Below are 6,655 nucleotides of genomic sequence, written 5' to 3' on the forward strand. Positions count from 1 at the left end.
TTCTGATCAAGATGTGTCTCCTTAGGCTTGTATTCGGCCATACCATACTTCTGTAACATGTCATGAGCATACTGCTTTTGTAGCAGCCATATACCTTGAGGCGTAGAGACTACCTCAATTCCAAGAAAATACTTTAGTTCACCAAGTTCTTTGACTCTGAATTCAGCTTGTAAACGTGATTTAATTTCAGCAATGCCCTCTTCATCATCTCTAGTGATGATAAGATCATCTACATAAACCACTAGAAACACATATCCATGATCTGTCTTCTTCGTGAACAGACTGTGATCTGCATCACCCAATCTAAATCCATGTTGCTATAAATAACTGCTAATCTAAGCATTCCATGCTCTAGGTGCCTCTTTCAGTCCATATAAAGCCTTTTTCAGCTTACATACATGTGTAGGAAGTCCAAGTGAATATAGCCTTCAGGCTGCTCCATATATACTTCCTCAACCAAATCACTCATCAAGAAAGCATTCTTGACGTCCATTTGTCATAATCTTCAGCCTTTGCATGCTGCCAAAGCAATGATAGTTTTGATTGTTACCATTTTAGCCACCGAACTGAAAGTCTCCTCATAGTCAAGGCCATACTGTTGCGCATACCCTTTTGCAACCAGCCTAGCCTTATAGTGCTCTAACAAACCATTTGACTTGCACTTAACCCTGTACACCTATTTACAGCCAATGGAGACTTTGCCTTTAGGCAACTCAACCAATTCCCATGTCTCATTTTTAGCCAAGGCTGCATACTCCTCATCCATGGTAGCACACCAGTTATCATCTTTAACTGCATCATCAAACTTTGTAGGTTCTTTGTAACCTGTCACACTAGCCATATATGTATAATGGCGGGCTGAATAACCAGTGTATGTAAACCTGTCAACTAGTTTTCTGACTCTCTTAAATCTCAGTAACTGTGGCTCACTCTAAGCTCGCCTCTCATGAGGCCGTACGTAACAACTTTGCCTTGCTCCAGGCGTCATAATAGACGGAATGCCCAACTCACTATCCAAATTGTTGCTGTGAGATGACTCATAACCTATTGTAAGTGGACCTGTCACATCTTGAAGCATCTTTTCTTTTCCCTTATCCAATCTCCCCCTCACTGACATATCCGTGTCAGTGGACGTAAGAGTACGACTCTACAAGCATCCTGACCAAGGACTTATTGTAGGTGACCCATCACCTATAGGACCACTCATAGATGTATTCACTGTAGGTGTATTTTCAGCATTACTAGTGCTGGCTGATCCATTAGTAGCCATTGCAACAGGATTACCATACCACGATGATAACTCATCAAAAACAACATCTCTGCTAATCAATGTCTCATGTGTAGACAGTACATAACACTTGTAAGCTTTCCGATCTTGTGCATAACCAAGGAACACACTCTTGTTAGCTTTAGGATCCAATTTCTTCCTTTTTTCATCAAGAACATGCACATATGCAATGTTGCCAAATACTTTCAAGTGTGAAATGTCATGTTTATGACCATATAACCTCTCATATGGAGTTACATCATGAATCCATGTTGTAGGAGTTCTATTCAACACATAGACAACAATCACTACTGCTTCAACCCAATAACCATTTGGCAAACTCTTCTCATTCAGCGTAGCTCTTGCTGATTCCATCAATACCCTATTTTTCCTTTCTGCTACACCATTTTGTTGTGGTGTATAGCCGCAAGTTAATTGTCTTCTAATCCCATGCCTAGCAAGGTACCTATCAAAGTAATTAGAGACATATTCTCCATCTCCATCTGATCTAAGATATGAAATATTACAGCTCAACTCATTTTTAGCATGCTTCTTGAAATCCTTAAATGCATCAAACACATCATCCTTATGTTTCTGTATGTAAAGCCAAGTATACTTGCTGAAATCATCAATGAAGGATACATAGTAACAAGCACCACCAAACGAAGCATTATGAGATGGACCCCATACATCTGAATGTACCAACTGCAAGGGCCGTGATCTATTCTGTGCATGCCTCATAAATGGAAACCGTGCTTGCTTTCCAAACTGACATGCTTCACATACATGTCCAAAGTCATGATACTTGAACTTAGGCAGTCCAAGCACAATCTCGTTCTACTGCATAGATTTCAGCTTTTGTACATTCACATGGCCAATCCCTTATGCCATATCTCAACATCCCATATAGCACCATCATCATGTGCAAACATGGCTACTTTCAATTCTGGGATTGACACATCAAGAGTAAACATTTTTCCATCTCTTCGGCCTCTAGCAATCAATTTGCAGCCATTACCATGTTCTTCAACAAAGCATCCATCTCTATTAAATCTCACATGCATATTTTTTTCTGCCATTTGTCCAACTGACAAAATATTCTTGGTTATTGTAGGTACATGTAGTACATCATGCAGGCTCTTTTTCTTGCCATCATGCATCAACAACGGAACAATTCATGTGTGCTAAATGTCATGTTGGGTGTTATCCCTAGTACACACATAACCATGTGAACCTACAACAATCTCATCAAACCATTCTCCATGGGGTGTAATAGGATTTGAAGCCCCTAAATCAATGTACCATCTCTCATCTTCGTTCTGCCTAGATGCATTCTTAGACACATGCTGCATGGCAAACAATTTGTTAGCCTGCTCTTCATGAGCACCGCTATAAGATGCATAGTTCCCATATTGTTTGCTCTTTGCCTTCATATCTCCTTGCTTCTTGTAACAATCCTTTGCAATGTGTCCATATCTACCGCAGTAATGACAATCCTCATCTCTATTTGACTGATCATTTGACTGCCATGAACTAGATCCACCACCTCTACCATGGGGTGATCTTCCCCTACCTCTAAAGTTGCCAGATCCACGCTGAGCCTATGTATTTGTGCCATGCCAGGCATTCTGTTGATGCTGTCCATAAGTGTTTCGAGTGTCTCTTTGACCTCGAAAAGAGCCATGGCCTCTATTACCTCTACCACGCTAACTAGAGAAAAAAACAGTGTCTTTTCTTTGAGATGTACTAGAATTTGTATTCAGCCCAAGCTTAACTTCCTCAAGCAGCAACAAAGCAATCAGCTCATCCCAATCAAGGAATTTAGCTCTCACAGAAATAGATGTATCAAATGCTTTATACTCTTTGCCAAGTCCATTCAATGTCACTGCAATCATATAATCCTCAGACAATGAAGATCCAATGGTGGCAAGCTAATCTGCTATGTTCTTGATCTCTGTAGTAGGGTAGGCTTGAATGCTTCACCCATTCCTAGACATGTTATTGAACTATTGCTTTAGCTGAATCTTTCTTGCATGTGTTACATTTCCATAATTCTTCATGAGTATGTCCCATGTATCCTTTGGAGAACTACATCCAGTAATCTGTATAACCATACCATCTAATATACATAAGGAAAACCAATGTAACACCTTGCATGATCTCTCAGTCCATAACTTATGAGCCCTTTTCTGATCATTTGTCGGATTCCTTTCATGCATTTCAGGCTCAGCCTCATCACCTGTACATAAGTCCCAATAACCTCTACCAACCAAAAAATTCTTCATATGGAACTTCCATAAAGCAAAATTTTTATTGTCCAGCTTTTCTCCCACAATTTGAGTGATATTGTTAGTGCCTTGAGCATTTGCCATAGTTACAACTTAGGTATTCAGTGATGTACACAACATGTAAGTATTTGACTCATTTTCCTACAGTTCAGGACCAGTTTCCTGCTATTCAGGACAATTTTTTGCAATTCAAGACTGTTTTCTTGACAACCTGCTTGTTGTAAGCTATATTCCAACAATGAAAAAACATAGTCAACTGAGCATAAACCAAGCTCAAATAAGTTCAAACATTCTATGGTAGTGGCAAAACATCCCAGCAACAAATTATATCCATACAAGTATCAATGTTTGTACTGTATGCAAGTAGCAATACCAAATATAGCTAGCCCATTGCTATAACCAGCAATATTTTCTCTATTAAAACAAGAGTATTCAAACCTCAAAACAACCCCAAAACATCTCATTCAGTTGCCACTTTATGCAGGAGTTGATACATGTCCAACCAGTCAGAGTATATTGCATGTATGTCAAGTGAAGATGATAGGTATCCTTCCTGTAGACAATAACCAGTCAATGCCCTGGTATAACCAGCAACAAATCTGTCCAAAATTTAGACTTTCAGCACTCACAATATCCCAAAAAGCATCTACCACTCAAGTGGTATGATCCAAGCATTTGTTAGTAGCAAATAAGCATCACAGATACTTCAACCCAGTAGGTATATTGTTTCCAAATTCAGGACAGCAACTAGTTTACCATTTCCAGTGTGCAAATAAGCTCCAAAACTGAGCATTTAACACTCCAATATCATGCTCAAATGCATGATAATAAGGGCATATACATTGTTAGTATGAAAGCCACTCGTGCCCTGGAATCACTTGCTGTATACTGCAGTAAACAACTAGTCTGCATAGGTCTGTGCTAAATATCTCAAAATCTGTGAGGAATTTGGAAAAACTTTCTTTTGCAAAGTTGTAGATCATGTCAAAACGGTAAGTAATAGCAGGCCATTTCTCTCCAAAAACCATTTCTATAGCAAGATATAGCTTCTACAAAAAACGGGATGTAGGCACAGTCTCCTTTGATGACGTTTTCTTTAGATCTGATGTCTTGATGTCAAATGGCCAGTGCCAAGCCTTCAGGCTTTAGGCATTCAAGCTCTAATACCATGTTGGAAGAGAGGGAGAGAGACATAGTGGAGTGGAAGATGAGCCTTAGCTCATTGTTGTTCTTCTTCCATTATTCTTCCATCATACTAATGAAAGAGACTTACACACATAGATATGACTAACCAAGACTAACTGTGGTTAAGTCAGTGACTATACCAACTTATTGAATGTCACAAGTGTTTACATATCTTTATATGTCGGTCACACATATAAAGATAGACTGACTGAAGAGTAACTGGAGCTTGATATTCTAACAATTTCATGAATTATTTTTTTAGGCCAAGAGGGCTACTTATTCTACAGTGAAGTGCTATATTTGATTAGTCTAAGAGGGCCATGTGTTTGTTTGGTGCAAGTACATTTAATGGTTTTGTTTTAGTACTGTTCTATATAGATAAAGAGGAACCTAGGAGAGCCTCTTGTTGTGCAGAAGCTTCTTGTGGCCAAGTCCAAATGATATTTTTCCTTTACGAGTACTTTATCTTTGTGCTATATGTGTTTATGTACTTGTGAGGGATTTTTATTTTGCTAGGGACTGATAATCAAGGCATGAAGTCCTAGGGTTAGATTAGGTGTGCTGAGGGAGGTCTGAGTAGTTGTCCTACCACCTCTTGTCAAGACATTGTCAAGAATTCTAAGAACTATTTTTAGAAGGTAGTCCTAGTGACCTTGTTCAACTAGCCTGCTAGACAGTTGGTTCTAGGAGCTTTTGTTAGTAGTGAGGCAGTTAGAGAAGCTTGCCAAAATAAAAAGAAGAGAAAATTTTGATTATACTTGAAATATAAAAATACAGAGGTGTGTAAAAAGAGATTCTAACCCCTCAAATAGAAAAGGAAAAGAAGAAAATTCTTAAGTGCAGTTAATCATCACCTTGTGAGGACTTGGTAGGTTCCTAAGGAGGACGAGTCAACATACTGAAGGCCAATGCCTTGTCTTCCTAGGGGTGGCATCTAGCTGGAAAAATACTAAGGAAGGTTGGAGCAAAAATAAAATTTAGCAAAAGAAACAAAGATTTAAGTGTTGCCTTGTGAGGGCTTGGTAGGTTCTTGGGTACCGAGTCCTGAGACTGATGCCATATTCTCCTTAGGTCACTACGCTTAACTCCCTCCTTTTTACACATCCGAGTATGGAAACTTGAAGGAAAAATATAATAAAATAAAAATATATGCTAACCAAGCCAAAGGAGTCCTCACTTAGTAGGAGTGCCTGCTCTAGTTGTCCTAAGTTTTGTAGGAAGTTCAGCCCACTCCCTAGGATGATTTCTTTGATGGTTCTTTTTAGCTAGTCTATGTTGGAGCAGTTGGTTAGCAACTTGCTCTCGATTTATGTCAGATTATGCTGGACCTCTCCCTTGTGAATTTTATACCTTGATCTTGTCAAGGGGTAGGGTGAGAGTTGTTTTGTGAGGTATGTTGTGTATTCTGCTTTGTGGCAGTGTGATGCTTTTTGTTGTTGCTGTTTCGTGCATATCAAATCGTGGGATTCAATGGGCTAAGTCGCCCTATCCAGTGGGTGCTCGCCAATGAGAATAGAATTTAAATGCCCAAGACATGTCAAAAAAGAGCGAAATGATGCAAATTTTATGCAAAATTCAAAGCTTGATGGAAGCGAAAGGTGTGAATTCGACAATTTTAAGTGACCGTGGATGATGGGAATGCAAATTTTGAATGTTGCAACGATTGTAGATTTTTCATAATTTTTTTGACTATCGAATCAAAGTAATATGGCTTCTCAAGTGTTCATGACTTCAAGTTGGATGCACAGGATTTTTTGGATTGTGAATCAGTCACGCCAGCGGACGGGAAGTAGCGCGAGGCCCTAAAGGATCAAATAATGACCAAGATTTTGAAAGACATGACCGATTGGGCCTCTAGGGGCCCAAAGGCCCCAAAATTTGACAAAATGGGGGGGCGCCTTTTTTTAAAATGTGA

Source organism: Lygodium microphyllum, chromosome 13 (assembly GCF_053477565.2).
Source record: "Lygodium microphyllum isolate KBCC chromosome 13, Lygodium_microphyllum_v1.1.10, whole genome shotgun sequence".
Lineage (NCBI taxonomy): Eukaryota > Viridiplantae > Streptophyta > Polypodiopsida > Schizaeales > Lygodiaceae > Lygodium > Lygodium microphyllum.